At 38.7% G+C, this 17,697-nt stretch overlaps 1 long non-coding RNA gene across 1 annotated transcript in view; it reads left to right on the top strand.

Annotated features, from left to right (window-relative positions):
- The first annotated feature begins 1,733 nt into the window (after nt 1-1,733).
- LOC106020976 overlaps nt 1,734-17,697 on the top strand; it is an 88,643-nt gene continuing 72,679 nt past the window's right edge. The window contains exon 1 of the long non-coding RNA XR_005877544.1: nt 1,734-1,875. This is a non-coding gene — a long non-coding RNA (uncharacterized LOC106020976). The remainder of the gene's footprint in view (nt 1,876-17,697) is intronic.

Below are 17,697 nucleotides of genomic sequence, written 5' to 3'. Positions count from 1 at the left end.
ACCTTCTAAATCCATTTTAGTGTTGATTTTATGTGTATGAATTTAGGGTTGACTTCTTGGTGTTAGAGAAAGCCTTGTTCCTGGAGAAGACTGAATTCCCCCTCTTTCAGCAGCTATTAGTTGCCTATAGATCTTCATCTATGGTTGGAGCCTTGTGAGATTGTTCCCGAGATGGCAACTAGTATTATCATTCTGCAGATCTTATTTACGCAACCACATTTTTTGAGAATTCATGGGTACAGTTTCCCTGTCATATAAAGAACACACCATATCACAGCAGATGTCTTTGTTTTCTGTCCCTTATTGTCTTTCAGTTTTGTTTTCTGAGGTGTTCCCTGAGACTTCGGTGTAGGGTTTTTGTTGTTGATGTAGCAATGGGGGCTGGGTTCCTCATAGACTCTTGTTCTTGTATTTTGACCATTTAAGAATTTTTGAATTGCCCTTCTCTGCTCAAAAAAGAAGCTTCTTTGATGAGGGGTAAGAGGTACACTTATCTGTAAGTAAGAGGCTACCTCTGGCTTTTTAATGAGACTGAAAATATCTTGTGTACTATAGGTTGTACAGTAATGGTACTCAAGAGCATTTCCAAAGCAGAGCATGGAGTGGTTGATATGTGAGTGTATGTGTATGTTTGCATGTATATGTATGCATATATGTTTGTGTGTGAGTGTGTATATACAAGCATGTGTGTGTATGTTTTATGCATGTACACGTTTGTTGGTATATGCATGCATCTGTATATACATGCACACATGAGTGCATATGCATGTGTGTATACATTCACGTGCATATGCACGAATATGTGTGTGTGTATCTGTGTGTATGCATGTGTTTCACAAGACAGACGCTATCTCATTAAGAAGTTGACTGTTTCACACCACACTTTATGCTGTTATGAAGAAACAGTTTTTTTTTTTTTTTTGAGTAACAATCTCTCTTGTCCCAATTTTCTCATTGAGTAGATTTCCAGACCTGTATTCATACTTTAGCAAATTCAGGTAAAAGGAAAAACAAGACAGAAATCAGAGTATGACATTCAGAGTCCTTCCCACCATCACTTCCTTGGGTTTCCAGGACCAGTCAGCCAGCACTGCTCCCCTTAGTCAGAGTCTTTCTAATTCCCTTTATCAACCTTTCTCTGGCAGTCATCCAGGCCTTGTTATATTGCCAACCTCCTCGGCTAGTGTTCTGGAGAACTATGAAGGCTCACTTTGCCTCTGTCAGTGTGGGCTGACCTGTGACTGAGGACAAGGGATGGAAGGTGACACAAATCTTAATTCCTTCAGAAAGGAGGAATGTGGAGAACAAACCAGGCACAGTGTCTGCTCTGGTTCAAAACCCTACACACACATAGCAGATCTGTCTCTGAACTGTTAAATAATTCCAACATCCACAAAGATTAACTACATCTGATCCTCTTGGGAGGAATACATTTTTAACATCTTCTCAATGTGACAGGACATTGCGGGTGGAAGAATTTTTCGTAAAGGAAAAACAACATCAAAAGGCGGATCACCAGCTTTAGTGGATCAGTTCATCCCTACTCTGAAAAACTTGGGCCCAGAAATGTCATCTTTCTCAGTGGAGAAGCTGGGGGGTGGCATCTAAAGACAGAGAACTTTGGCAAAGCTGAGTATGTCCTAAGAAACTGGAACTGTCTTTCTCACAAGAGAGGCAAAGCCAAGAACTAAGCCTGCTGGGGAACAGCCAGGAGAGAACATCCAGACCTGGAAGACAAGCTGAGGGGTGGATGGAACAGAGTGGGGAGGAGTCTGGTTCTGGGTGGGAAATTGGGGAACAAGAAAGAGGGCCAGAGTGGATTCTGCAACCAGAAGGAAGCTTGGAAATGCCCCCCAAGAGTGGAGTCAGTGAGAGGTATGATATCTGAAGAGAAGAATTGGGAGGTAGGGGAAAGGTTTAACTGACCACAGTATCAAGAAGGAAGTTGAAAGATGAAATCATGTTTAATGAGCTGGTGATAAACAGGCAAGGTTGAGAAGTTCAGAGCAGGACCCAGGAAGGGTGGCAGGAAGAGGAGAGAGCCAAGATGCCTGTTTGCTTTGAATTTCAGAGTCACTCTGTACAAAGCCCCATGAAGTGGAAATTATCCTCCCATGGTCTCTGTAAGTGCAGGAGAAGGAAGATGGGTATGTGACTTCATCTTTCAACTCATATGCCATAATGGAACAATTATTGGAGGAGGGGGCTTCAGTTAAGTGAGAGCATCGCACAGTACTTACCCCAGCCAGTTAAAACAGTAAAATTGAAAATATAGGTAAACACCACTTGCTACAAAGTTATCCAGAAAACGGTGTCTTTGTTTTTGGAGAAGAACATTCTGCTTTGAGGGCTTAGTTGTTGAAAGTATATTTGAAATATATTGATAGTGGAAATATGTGGTTACTAAACAGGAATATGAATTACAAGTTGTGAAACTGGACAAAACACTTGAAAAGGTTAAGAGGATTAAAATAACTTCATGATTAATAAATGACATATGAATAGTAGGGGACTGGCCAATAAAAGGACTCTTCATGAGCTGGATCCTCAGAAAGGCCCCCTAAGTCTTCAATCCCTCTTACATTTCTCTGCCCTTGGAGAGTGAACCATGACATATTTTACATTTTTGGTCTTTCTGTTCCCAGTTGCCATTTCAGCATTTGGTAAAATTCCCATGAAATATTTCCTAGCTTATGTCACTAGTTTTCTGTTTTAGTTATGATGCTATTTGAGAATCATTAATAATAGCAGAAATGCAGTTTAAATGACTTAAAATTTGGAGTTTACATTTTAAGTTGGCAAAATAGTGACTGTTTTCATTGACACTGCAGTCCTGTGACATTGGGGTATGTTTCTGCTACTCTTTAGCAGTACTTTTGAGTACTATATAGCTACAGTATCTTCAATCATTGCCAGCGCATTAAAAAAAAGATGAAAGCCACATATGCACTGTTCTATAATTCAAGAAGTAAGGCTTCTTAGAAATTACTCATAAGCTCCGGCTTAAACCAGATCAGAGTCTTGGCTTGCCATACCACCACTGCAAAGAGAAGAAGGCTCAAGGGGTAAGAATGATGGATGTGTTTATAGTGTCAATAGCTAATTCTCACATCATGCTTTATGTCTGTATATCCTGTCTCCCTAGTCCACTCTGATCTTTTAGTTATCTTTCAGTATAAATACCCAATCACACTGCTGTGTTAACTTTGCACACCAGCCATTCAGTATCATTAGCGACTCTTACCTGACTTTCCAGAGTCAGTAGACAACATCAAGTATTAGATGTCCTATTATGTCTGCTTTGATTCCCTCTTCGTTTTGGTCAATGTGGACATGGAATTTTGTTCCAAATATTTAGTTTAAAAATGCAGTATCTTTTTTTTTTGGTTTTTCCAGACAGGGTTTTTCTGTGGCTTTGGAGGCTGTCCTGAAACTAGCTCTTGTAGACCAGGGTGGTCTCAAACTCACAGAGATCCTCCTTCCTCTACCTCCTGAATGCTGGGATTAAAGGCATGTGCCACCACCATTTGGCAAAAGTGCAGTATCTTAACTGGGCTATGGTGATGCATGCCTTTAATCTCAACACTCAGGAGGCTAAGGCAGGTGGATCTCCATGAGTTCAAGTTTAGCCTGGTCTACAGAGTGAGTTCCAGGACATTCAGGCTATACAGAGAAATTCTGTGTCAAAAACAAATTGTTAAACAAAAACAACATCAAAAATTGTGTTATCTTTAGTATTTTCTGTTCTTTTCAACTAGCATATCCTTTTCACCAACATTGTATGTAGGCTTCAATGGACGCTGTAACGATACGCAACACACAATTACTGAAAGTAAAGCTAAGTATTTAATGTAGAAATTACTCACAAGATACCAAACCCAGAAGAGCCAAGCAGTTTTCAGCTGCCAAACCGGAAGCCGAACTCCAGGAAAAGAGACCGAGACTTCCTGTGTGCTGCCTTTTATGCCTTCCCCCGTAACGCCCCCTAGCCACTAGTGACGTAGTTCCGCCTACGTACGTATACGTCTTTACGTCCAGCCATATACGTCTTTTAGTCCTGCCTAAAGTGGGTGTGGTTAGCGGTGTGGTAAACCGCCCTTTTATTACCTCATCTGTATGCGCCTCTAATAAGTCACATGTTTAATGGCGGCATCAGACTTCCTCCTACAATTACCCTTTTAGTCTAAAAAGGACAACTAACTTATGTCCATGAACAAAATGTATCAAACATCTATTCTATCTACCTAAACTTACCAGAAAGAAACACCCAAATATGAACACCTCCTTCCAATCCCAACTCTAAAATAATTGAAAACTAACACTAACAGGTGTAAACAATCTCATAATATCAATAGTAGGGAGAGGGGGCATGGAATTCTCAGAACTACTTCCTGCTGAGATGGGACAATGATAATCTCATGGGGACCTGTGAGAAGAAAAATGTTAGTATAACAAAATCTCAGTAGATCAGACAGTCTCTGTATGGCAGGAGATGCTTGATTGAAGTTCCTGACTGGGGTTCTAGTGTTGATTGAAGCTCTCATCTGAACCTCTGGCCAGATTGTAGAAGATGTGCTGTTTCAGTTTCTTGGTCCGGAGTTGTGTAGAGTGATGTAGTTTCAAGCCAGTTTCAGGATAGTGCTTGTCAGGTGGAGTCAATGATGTGGGGCAGTTCAGATGCCTCCAGTCGAATCAGGTGAAGTCAAGGAAGTGGATCCTCATTCTCTTTCGTAAGCAGTTGAAGATTGCTGTCAGGAAATCCCTTGTTCTCTGGAAAACTCAAACATTAATGTTAACAAAGAAATATTTTAACTTTCATATGTATGCATACAGAAGAGATGACAATAGGGAAGATGGAAAACCTGGAGGAAATTAGACTGTTCAGAAAAAGAAATCCACAGATAACAGTCCCTCATTTTATTTCTTCTGTCTTATATCAATGGCTCTTTGATATAATACAGAAATTCTGAATCGTATTTAAATAATATGCTTGAGTTTAGGGTAGGAGAGCCAATCCAACTCCAAAGCCAGCTTCAGTTAAATGAATGCGGACTGAGGTATGTGAAGAAATAAAGATAAAAGGGTACTATGAAAAAACAATATAGAGAGATTTAGACTTTGATACCACACAATGAGTTACTGTTTGTTTGATGGTCCTCAGGGTAGCTATTGTGCTTATACTGATCTTTTATGACGTAATGCATAATTGAATACAGATTATAGATAGTTACTTATAATATAATTTATAGTTAGGTGAGTTAGGTTTTCTAGATATATAGAGATGTATTTGAGATAGTCTTCAAACCTTTCAAAGACCTTCAGAAAATGGCATTTAAAATGGTTTAGTGTTTTTCTTGACAATGAGAAATGTCTGCTCCTGGCAGCACTAATTACGTCTGAGAGGAAGATGGGCATCGAAGAAACTTGTTATGGAGTTTGCTTTCAACATGGCAAGATTAGCCATTTGGGCAAGAACTGCTCTTGCCTGTACTGCTTGACTGTTGTTGTATAAACTGGACAAGCAGAACCCACAGGAAAGTGACTGCTGAACTCAGTCTTACAGGGTTCCTGCTTCATGAAAGAGTCTACGAGACTTTCTGCAGGACAAAGAAAAATGACTGACAGACTGCCAGCGCAGATGGACAGTTTGAAATTTCCTGCTTTGCTGAGAAGTGTTCCAGACACATTGTGGCCTATGGGCTGAAGATGGATGCCCCAATGTTACAGTGGAACTTCGGGTGACTGTCCAGGCAGTAAGATGTCTTTATCAATCCTCGTGTTTATATATTATCCATCTGTGGTCTTTGATGGAGTTGAAGACAGATAGTTATATTTATAGTTTTCCTTAGTTATGATAAAAGATAAGCTACATATAGGACTTTGGACTCACAAGGATGGGATGGATGATATTTTCTTTAAATCTTGCTAAAATATTGTAACTATGTTCTTACTTGATAACTGTTCTGTCATATACAATTTGACTATGTTAAAATTAAGACCTTTCTTTTGTTTAAACAGAAAAGTGGAGATGTTGGGGAATCCTGTTATTTGCCTGTTATTTGTCAATAAAGTACTGTTGAGCCTATAGGAATCTAGATAGGTGGGGCTAGGAGTCCAGGAGGATTCTGGGAAGGAGAAACACAGGAGAGTTCGAGATGTAACGCCATTGGGGTAGGAAGCCCGGAAACCTCTCCGGTAAGAGAAATACTTAGATTCACAATTATGGGGTAATTACTTAAGTCAGAGCTAGCCAGTAAGAAACAAGCAAGGCCAACAGCTTCATAATTAATACAGCATCTTGTGTGATTATTTGGGGACTAAAATGTGGCAGAGCCCAGGCAGCTGGCGGGGGATATACCAAAGTGGCTAGCAAAGAAAAAGCTTCTCTTTTACAATTGTATACCCAAATATGTAATGAATAATCTTCCCACCAACCTGGTCCCAGAGCTGCATCAACCCCAAATAACACACAGAGACTCTATTAGTTACAATGCTGTTGACTGATGTCCAGGGCTTCTCATTGCCTAGTTCCATCTTAAATAATAACCCATGAATATACATATTTCTATAAGGTCTTATCTTACTGAGGACACCAGCCTCATGCATCCTCTCTTCCCAGGATCACATGGTGACTCTCTCTTTTGATTACATTTCCCAGAATCCTCCTCGATTCCTAATCCCACCTATCTTGCTTCCCTACTGGCCAACAGTCCTTTATTTATCAATCAATAAGACAAACATATACACAGAAGGACTTCCCCCATCACAAATATGCCCATTTAACTTTTAAAACACATTTATTTCTATGAACTTGACTGTGCTTTCTCCCTTTAATTCTTTATTTTGGAGTGGATACTCTGATGTCTCCCTCAGATCTACTCTTTATGGTCCATATAGGCTTCTCATCAGCTACTGGGAAATTCTTCTGCTGACCACTCTCAAATACCATTTCCTGGAAACGAATTAGACAAAGTTCTTTCTATTTTAATTTTGGAGAAAATTCAAGGGAGTATTAGCATTAACTCTTTCTTGAAAGTCAGGTAGAATTCTGTGCTAAAACCTCCTGGTGCTGAACTTCTTTTAGTTGGGATGTTGTTAATTACTCCTTCTATTTCAATAGGGGTTGTAGGTCTGTTTAAATTGCTTTCCTGATATTGATTTAACTTTGGTAAGAAAATTACCCACTTATTTTAGATTTTAAAATTTGGTAGAACAAAGATTTTTTTAAAACTTTTGTTCATTTTACATACCAACTAAGTTCTCCCTCTCTCCATTCCTCCTTTTCCCCTCCACCTTCCCCCAAACTACCCCACTATACATTCCTTAGAAACGGTAAGGTCTCCCATGGGGAGTCAACAAAACCTGGAGCATTCAGATAATAAAACAGCTCCGCCAGTTTGTTTCTTTGGTCCATGTGTTTGGAATATCTTTTTCTATCCTTTTATCCTGAGTTAATGTCTTTCCTTGAAGTTAACGTGTATTTCATGGATACAACAATAGCATGACTCCTGTTTGTGTGTGTTTGGAATTAGGGAAGCTTTGGGATTAATTAGAGAAAATGAACATGTGGTCAAATCTTTCCCCCAACTATTTCCTTTCATTAATTTCAAAGAGAAAAAGGTCTTATAGTTCCATCTTACATATATTTTTATAAATATTTTAGAGGTAATTAAGCTGGAATTCCACATCTTTTCTATTTTTTTGGCCTTTAAAATTATAATGCTTAAATATTTGGTATGTTCTTAAATTAAATAAAAGTTACTCTGTTTTCTAAAGATAGTTTTCATGATTAATTACCCTTTGGAGTAACTGATGTGTTGATGCTAATTGATCTAGATTTGATTTCAGGATAAAACAAATTTATTCAGAGGGCTGGACACTATCTCAAGAAGGTATCTAGTTTCTTTCTTCTCAAAAGGGCTCACCCATTACCAGAAGATGGCTCTTTTGTGGGTTATTTACTGTTCTAAGTATTCCAAAAGAAAAACTGAATTATGTTTTTAATAATAACAATTATTCTTTAGATTGACTTTCTTTTTTTACATTTTTTCTTTTTTTATTTTTTATTTTTTGGTTTTTTTCGAGACAGGGTTTCTCTGTATTGTCTTGGAGGCTGTCCTGGAACTCACTTTGTAGACCAAGCTGGCCTCGAACTCACAGAGATCCACCTGCCTCTGCCTCCCGAGTGCTGGGATTAAAGGCGTGCACCACCAACGCCCAGCTACATTTTTTATTTTTATAAACACTCTTTATTTACATACCCTTTCACTCATTCCCTCACCCACCCAACCTCCCTTGTTTCCCACTGACTCCTCAACCCACCCATCACCCACTCTCCAGGGATAGTGAGACCCTCCATGGGGGATCATCAAAGTCTATCACATCATTTGGGGTATAGCTCAGGCCCTCCTTTCCGTATCTGGGCTGGAATAGTATCCCTTCATTGGGAATGGGCTCCCCAAGTTCATTTGTGGCCTAGGAATAAACACTCGCTCCACTGTTGAAGTTCCATAGACTGTCTTGACCTCCTAGCTGGTACCCACATTTAAAGGGCTTGGTGTGGTCCAATGCTGGTTCCCCCACTTTAACGACTAGGGTCTGCGTGCTCTCATTAGGTCAGGTCAACGTTTCAGTGAGTATCTCCAGTTCCATCTTGGTTTATTTGGTCATCTTTCCTCCCTCTCTGCAACTGGATTCCAGGAATGTGGCTCAGTGCTCAGCTGTGGGTGTCTGTTTCTGCTTCAGTCAGCTACTGGGTCAAGGCTCTAGGAATGGTAACCAAGATAGTCATCAATCTCATTATAGGGGAAGAGCATCAAAGGCAGCCTCTTCAGCACTGTCTAGATTCTTATTTGGGGTTATCCCGTGGATCCCCTACCATTTCCTCTGTGCCAGTCCTCTCTCCAAACCTGTACTGGCTCCCTTTATCAAGGCATATCCTTTCTTGCCTTCCTCTATTCCTACCATGTCTCAGGTTTACTGTTCTCCTCCCCCCCCCCTTCTCCCCTTTCCATCACTCTCCTCTCCCCCCACCCTGTGCTCCATTCTTAATCATGTCTACCTCATAAGTTCATACACTCTTCTTACAACTTAGGTAAAGCATGAGCCTTTTATATAATGCATGTTTTGACAAAGAATTTTAATTATATCAATTCAGGGAATGGCATTTTTTTTAAAGCTGAATTCAATAAACTTATATTTTGCCAGCTTATGCAAGTTTTGAAGCAAGAGTGTATTTGAATTCTACTAAAGAGGATCACTACCAATATGTGTAGCTAAGTTTCTGAAACTGCCAATTTTGATGCCTTGGTGGCTGCTGGGTTGCCATGCTTCCATGGGGAGCTATTTGATAAAATAAATAGTGAATGGGAAGCCAAGAAAAACATTGTATAATTTTGACTTCTTTGTTAAAAATCAAGTGTCCATAGTTGTGTAGGTTTATGTCTGGGGCTTGGATCAATTCCATTGGTCCACTTGTCTGTTTTTATGCCAATATCATGAGGTGTTTATTACTATACCTCAGTAGTAGAGCTTGAAATCAGGGATGGTCATACTTCTGGAAGCTCTTCTATTGCACACCATTGTTTTATCTCTCCTGGGTTTTTTTTTGTTTTTCCATATGAAGTTGAGTATATTTTTCTTTCACTTGATTAGTTGTATTAGAGATTTTTGAACCTTATTTATTTTCAGTGAAACAACACTAGAATTGTTTCAATATATTGCTCTTTTAGTCTCCCTTTAATTGGCTTCTCCTCTTATCTTTAATAATTCTTATTGTCTATTATAGAGTTTAGATTTTTCTTGACTTATTATGACCTTTATGTGTACCATTAGGTTAAGGAAATTTATATATCTTATTTTTAACATAAACACTCATAGCTCTAAACTTTCCTCTTAAAATGATTAATTTCTATCCAAAGATAAGAAGTAAGTAGTGATTTAATTTCATTTGACTGTGGGAACTTTTACTTCTCTGATTTCTTGGATGACCCACATGTAATTCAAGCATTGTACATATATCTGTAATTTTTATAGTTTTCTTGACATTAATTTTTTGTGTTTTTAGATATGGAAAATATTTTGATTATTTTGTATTTAGTAAAACTTTATTTGTTTTTTATTTTAAATATTTTCATGTTTCTTGTTTTTCTGTGTTTACCGTGTACTCATCTGCTGATTCAGACATCTGTCTGCAGTAGTGTGAGCTACTTTCTTAATGAACATGTATTCTTTAAGGCTTACTACTTAGTATCCCTCAGTTGGAGGAAAGAAATTCCTGTAGCACCTACAGCATCAAACCATAAAGAATTAAAAAAAGCACTTAAGGTCAATTATAAGCCACTAAAACTTTGCCATGAGCATAGATCATTGCAAAACCACTGCAGACTATTATGCAGGTCAATATTATTTAGGACAGAGTTGAAATAGTAACCATATGAGATAAGTGTAGGTGAAAAATAAGTGGAGAAAAGGGAGAAGGAAGAAGAAAAATGAGAGGAGAGGAATGCTACCTAGCAGAAGACAATAGCCAGTGACTACAGGAGGAGAGGATATGGAAAGACTTGCAAACAGTGAAAATGATTTTTAAAGTGAATATATTTAATAAGTGGAATAAACAATAATAAATACAAGTATTTTGAAATTCAATATGATAAAAACAAGATACTATAAAATACAGGGAAACACAATGGAAGGAAAGAAAGAAAGAAACAAAGAAAGGAAGAAACTAAACAGGGAAACTAAAGAAAAGAAAACAATATTCTCTCTAATGGAAAAATTGAATAAATAAAATTATATGGATATAAATAGAAAACTTATTACTGAAAACACTAAAAGCACTTAAAAATTTCAGATTAAAATCTTTCTTAAACACATCTTAAACAAGAGAGAAGGGGAAGAAATCATATGGGAACACTAGTTTTCAAAATTCTAGATGTTAGAGGGGCTTCTTTCTGGGCTGTGGGATATAGCAGACAGCTAGTCATATCCTTTAGTGAGAGGGCCAGTTAAATAGGGGACTCCTGTATTTCCTCTGGTTTCAGTTGTGGCTGAATTTATTTGTGAATGTTAAGCAGAGCTTTATTTGCAGAGGTCATTGCCCTTCTATGGGAACAGGAGCCTCAGATGGCCACATTTAGCTTTACATTCTTTTTTTTATCATTTTTTATTTTAATTTTAAATAGCTTGTTTTACATGTCAATCCCAGTTCCCTCTCCCTCCCCTCCTCCCGCACTCCCCTTCCCCCCCACCCTCCCACCCCATTGCCAAATCCTTCCTCATAGGGGATATCTAGAGTCTGTCATTTTACTCTGGGTAGGGTCCAGGCACTCCCCCAAGAGTCCAGGCTGAGAGAGCATCCCTCCCTGTGCTATAGGCACACGAAGACTGTTTGTATACCAGGGATAGACACTGATCCACAGCTCAGGGCCCCATAGGTTGCCCAGGCCTTCTCGCTGACACTCACACCGGGGGTGTCCAGATCAGTCCCATGCTGGCCTCCCCGCTGTCGGTCTGGGGTCCAAGAGCTCTCCCCTGTTCAGATCAGCCATCTCAGGTGGTTTTGCCAGCCCATCCTTTGCCAATCTGCCTATCACTCCTCTCTCTCTGTCACTGGGTTCCCTGGGCTCAGTTAAGTGATCAACTGTGTGTTTGCCTCTGCCTCCATCAGTCACAGGGTGAAGGCTCCTGGATGGCTATAGACATCAGGTTCATTATCAGGAATGGGCATTTGAGGTGGTCTCTCCACATTGCCCAGCCTGCCAATTGGTGCTATCCCTTTAGATCACTCGAGGTCGCTCTGGTGCCTGATCTGTACTCGATCCCATGATTCCCTCTTCCCCCTATTCTACCCCCACCCCCTTAACTTCCTGCTCCCCCATGACCAACTCTCTTCCTCTTCACCCCCTCTCTTCTTCCCAGGTCCCACTCCCCCCCACCCCTCGCCGTGTTCCCCATCCATTCAGAGGATCTTGTCTCAATCCTCTTCTCTTGGGTACTATGCATATATGCATATCTTTTAGATTCTTTCCTGTTTCCCAGACTCTCTATCAGTGGAAGTGCAGACTGGCACTATCCTGATCCATGTCTAAAATCCATATATGAGTGAGTACATACCATGTTTGTCTTTTTGCGACTGGGTTACCTCACTCAGGATGGTTTCTTCCATTGTTATCCATTTCCCTGCGAATTTCAAGATTCCATTGTTTTTTTCTGCTGAGTAATACTCCATTGTGTAAATGTACCACATTTTCTCTATCCACTCTTCAGTTGAGGGGCATCTAGGTTGCTTCCAGGTTCTGGCTATTACAAATAATGCTGCTATGAACATAGTGGAGCAGATGCCCTTGTTGTATGAACTTGCCTCATTTGGATATATGCCTAAGAGTGGAATTGCTGGGTCTAGTGGTATATTAATTCCCATTTTCCTGAGGAATCTCTATACTGATATCCAAAGAGGCTGTATGAGTCGGCACTCCCACCAGCAGTGGAGGAGTGTCCCTCTCTCTCCACATCCTCTCCAGCATAAATTGTCTTCGGTGTTTTTGATTTTAGCCATTCTGACAGGAATCTCAGAGTTGTTTTGATTTGCATTTCCCTGATGGCTAAGGATGTTGAGCTCTTTCTTAAGTGTCTCTTGGCCATTTTAGCCTCCTCTACTGAGAATTCTCTATTTAGCTCTTTACCCCACCTTTTAATTGGATCCTTTGGTGTTTTGGAGACTTGTTTCTTGAGTTCTTTGTAAATTTTGGAGATTAGCTCTCTATCAGATGTAGGGTTAGTGAATATCTTTTCCCATTCTGTGGCCTGCCTTTTTGTCTTTTTGACTGTGTCCTTTGCCTTACAGAAGCTTTTTAGTTTCAGAAGGTCCCATTTGTTAATTGTCGATCTCAGTGCCTGTGCCACTGGTGTTATGTTTAGGAAGTGGTCTCCTGTACCAACTCGTTGAAGAGTATCTCCCACTTTCTCTTCTAAAAGTTTCAGTATGGCTGGATTTATGTTGAGATCTTTGATCCATTTCTATCAGTCTGGAAGTGGTCTAGAGCTTTCCTTTGTTTTGGATAGCACTGCTACAGAGTACTGCTGGTGAGTTATTTGTAAGGTTCCCATCAAGGACATTTCCCCCTAGTGACTTCTCATGATTGTATTCAGATGATGGACGTTTGTCAGAATGGTCCAATTGTTACATATGAGGCTCTAACAAAGATGTACAATTTCTTAAAGACTTTGAATTTGAGCAAGAATCCAAACAGTATATTTTTCATTTTCTTTTATATGAAGAAAACAAATAGTTATTGAAATTTTCATAAAATATATTTAGTAAAATATCTATTCGAATTTTTACCATATAACATGTCAGAACAAAGAACCCAATGACTGTACAGTCAAGATCTACCATAGGAGGTATGTGATTACAATCTATACAGAGACAGGATTCATAACTGCGTGTTAGTGGAAAATTTTAACAACATACAGCTTTGCTTCTTGTGTCTAAGTTTCCTTCATTTTGCTGCTTAAAAAATCCTACTGTATTTATTTATTTTGTGTTTGTGTATGTGTGTTTGTGTGGTGTGTGGTGGTGGTGGTGTGTATGTTTATGTGTGTGTGTGTGTACATGCATGAACAAGCACGTGTAAATTTGCCACTGCATTCATGTGCCATGATGCAGACCTGTGGCTGTCAGAAGACAACATACTGGAGTCACTTCTTCCATTCCATCATGTGGGTCTCAGGCATCAGGTATAGCCCTTATGGTTTGTCAGGAAGCACTTTTACTTGCTGAGTAATCTTACCATCATTTATTTGCTTTTTTCTTTTCTTTTCCTTTTATAAGTTCATTTTAAAATGTTTATCTTAGTTTTTGGCATATTAAAATATCACTTTTTCTACAGTGCTATTTCAGTAATACTAGCCACTTTCTAAAGAACATAATGCCAATGTTTTAATAAAATTCAATTCTAGAAGGTTTTTCGAAGGTCGTGACTTCTACAATTAAAATTTTAATGTATCAGTCACAATTAACAAGAAAAACTTTAGAAATAATATACAAATTTTCTAAGTATCATACAGTTCAGCTTAATATTTTGGTTTGTTATTGTTTTTAGTTCTTTTTTTGAGGCAGAATTTTACCATTTCAGACAGACACACAAGTAGAGATCCTCCAGCTTCTACCTTTAATGTACTGGCTAGGATTGTTTTGGGATAACTTTTCAATCTTACCATGTAAAATAAAGTATAAGACATCAATCAATTTATCTTATAAGCTATTACTGGTATTTTGCCATGAGTGTCCTTAAATGAAAATAGGTCTAATAAGTCCTATAAGAAACATACATTTACAGGAACTTCCTTTACTCAAACTTTTAAGTTTGTCTACATTTTCAAAACTACCATTGACATGATTTTGATGGGTAAATGTGAGAACCCCATCAAAATGTGCATGATCTCTCAATGCAATGTGGGGTTGCATTGCAAAGGATGAGCAGTGGCATGAGTTGCTTCTATCAACTCAATAGTAGAGGAAAGTTGCACACCCCAGATGTTACATATATGCATGCTAAGAAATTGAATCCCAAAAAAACCATGGACATTTGAGAAATGAAGACTGAGAAGTCATGATACATTAGCCCACTGCTTTCAAATACAGTTTGCTCACTCGTGGCTATGACCAATGTTTTTAAAAGGAACTAAAACAGAATGCAAAATATTTTTTTATGAGACAGGGTTTCTCTGTATTATTTTGGAGGCTGTTGGTCCAGCCTAGCCTCAAACTCACAGAGATCCGCCTGCCTCTGCCTCCCAAGTGCTGGGATTAAAGCCGTGTGCCACCACCGCCCAACAGAATGAAAAATATTTTAAGTTGTCACATGTAATAGCGTGTATGTATGTGCAAAGTGGGCTATATATGCACATTTTAAGTTTGGGTTAAAATTACATTACACTAGCAAACTGTAACCAAACTTGGTGTATATCCTAACCTTGTTTTTAGTTTCTGAGTTTCAGCCAATCCCAAGTGGTCAATTATTCAAATTTTATTCAAGTAAATCAGACAAAAGCCTTAACAACTCAGGCTTCTCTCTTCTGCTTTCTGTATTACACTTCCTTTCTTTTCACTGTCTATAAATATAAACTGTCCAGATGGTAGAGTGGGCCATTTGGAACGACTTTGGGATAACTGCTTGAATCTGGAATTACAAATATAGCCAACCAAGGTGTAAAAACGTAGGTTTGTTATAATTTCTCCTTTAATCAGTGTGGCTTAAAACACATCAACAGGGACTGAAAAGATGGTGCAGCAGCTAAGCACATTTATTGCTCTTGCAGATGACCTAGTTTGCTTCCCACCATCCATATGGTAGCTCAAAACTGCCTAGAACGCTGATTGAGGAAGAACCAGATTCCCTTGATTGGTTAAGCAGGTACCGACATTCATCTTATACACTTAAAAACATGTTGGCAAGCACACACAATAAAAATAAATAGTTTCAAAGGCTAAGAATAGAATCTGCAATTAGAGTGTTACCTATGCATATAGGATGGAGAAGATAAATAACTTAATTATTGTGATATGATTAAGAAAACCTGAACATTGCTGCTACAATCTTCTTAGTTTTCTTCTGCTTTTAGCTGTTATTTCCCATATATGAAAGTGTGACATATCTTATTCTTCATGTTAGTTATTTTCAGGGATACTTTGGCTATGTCTGCCCCATCTCTCCAGCAATACACATGGGTAAAGGCTTTTCTAGAAATAGCTTCTCCCATCTGTACCTTTCTAATGAATTCTACAGCAGTTCCCAACAACACTCTAGTCTTGGTAGATACCAAAACTCTTCCTTTGTTGGCAATGATATCAAGTCTTAACTTGCCTGGGGAAGGGTCTACTTGATATGCTCATCCTTCTACAGAGTCTCCACCCTGTCACAAAGGCTCTGCCATTATCTGTGACATGAATAAAGGACATGCCTGCAAGAGTGGTCTACAGTGTGTAGGGGCTGCTATAGAACCTGGTCTTTAACACATTGTTCAATCAGTTTTTCATACAAGTGACACACTCCTTACTGAAATAGTGTAATTTATGTTCTAGGAATGACAAAGCACCTCCTCTTGATAGATTTAACTGTGTGGGTAGCTGCCAGTTAAATCTCGCAAGCAATTCTGCTTTAATTGGCCCATAAATTTTAGTCAATGTCCTGTAAATAGGCATAATAAATTCTCAGGTAAGAATCAAGCCTGTTGTCAGAAAGATAATCTGGAAACTTCAGGTAGACAGCTGACTGAATTTTTGCTGGATTATTTATATAAAATGCTGTGTAAATATTTTCTGTCTGCGTTGTCTACCCACTGCATTGCGAGTTCCCAAAATTTTCAAGCCTTGTTTATTACTCATGATTTAATTTCTATATGTGGAATAAATAAATATATGAATGGGCCTGAAGGTCTAAGATCAGTTCTCATTTATTTTGTATTTGTTTTTAATTGATGCTTGGTTCCCTTTTCCCTCCCATTTCTAGCAACCACACTACTCTATTTTCAACTACAAAATCAATGGGTTTGGATTCCACATGTGAGCCAGGGCATGCCCAAATTGTCTTTCTCTCTGGGTGACATACTTCATTTAGCACAAAGTGCTACACAACTTCTTTGTAAGACTGTAGAGTGTTTTGCTGTGTATACACACCACATTCTTTTCATTCACTCAGTCACTCACCAACTTTTATGTTGATTCCATGTTTTAGTGATGGAATAGTGGTGAACTAAACACAGAGTGCAGATGTTCCCTGACATCTGGTTTCTTTTGGGGCACTGTGATATTGCTGGACTATAGGGTAATTCAACTTTTTGAGGAACCTCCTTACTGTTTTCACAATGGGCTACTCATTCTTATTTTGGCTAACAGTGGATGGATTCCCCTTTCTTTGCATTTTCACTATGTTTGTTACTTTTTACCTTATGGCAATAGATACCCTATCTCATATGAGGTGATATTGCAATACAGTTTTGAATTAGAGTTTTCTGATGATTAGAGTTAATTTCTTCCAAACTATCTGTGTGATCTCTCTCTGTCTCTGTCTCTGTCTCTCTCTCAGAAATGTCCAAGGAAACTGAATAGGATCCAAATAAATAGCAAAGCTTCCTTTGTTCAAAGATTAGGAGAACCGATAATGTTAAAATGTGAATAGACATAGAGTATCCCATTGTCTGAGAATCAGTGAGAACCTCACTATATAACTTCAAATGCCTGTCTTCACAGACTTGGAGAAAGGCACATGTAGAACCATAAAATACCCCCAAATACACAAAAATATTTCAATCAAAGGAAACAGAAGTGGAGATATCAGAGGATCTAGTATTAAAATAAACTACAAATGATAGTAACCAAAATAGTATGGCACAGAAGGAAAAAAATACAGAGAGAACACAGAAAATGAAAGGAGAGCCCAGAGATACACCAACATACCTATAGCCAACTGGTGTTTTACAGATTCGCAAAGAACACAAAAAGGAAAGAAGAATTTCTTCAGAAAACGATGCATAGGAACCCAAACATCAGTGAATTGAAGATTTGAACATAAGATCTGGTTCAAGGAAAATACTAAGAAACAAGAAATGCTTCAGTATATTGGTACAGGCAACACCTTTAAACTGAGATCTCAACACCACAGACAAAAATAGACAAAAGAGATTACAGTGGACTGA

The sequence above is a fragment of the Mesocricetus auratus genome, unplaced genomic scaffold, assembly GCF_017639785.1.
Source record: "Mesocricetus auratus isolate SY011 unplaced genomic scaffold, BCM_Maur_2.0 Super-Scaffold_4256, whole genome shotgun sequence".
NCBI classification, from domain to species: domain Eukaryota; kingdom Metazoa; phylum Chordata; class Mammalia; order Rodentia; family Cricetidae; genus Mesocricetus; species Mesocricetus auratus.
Note: the sequence above shows the minus strand (reverse complement) of the source record. Positions and strands in the feature narration are given on the sequence as shown.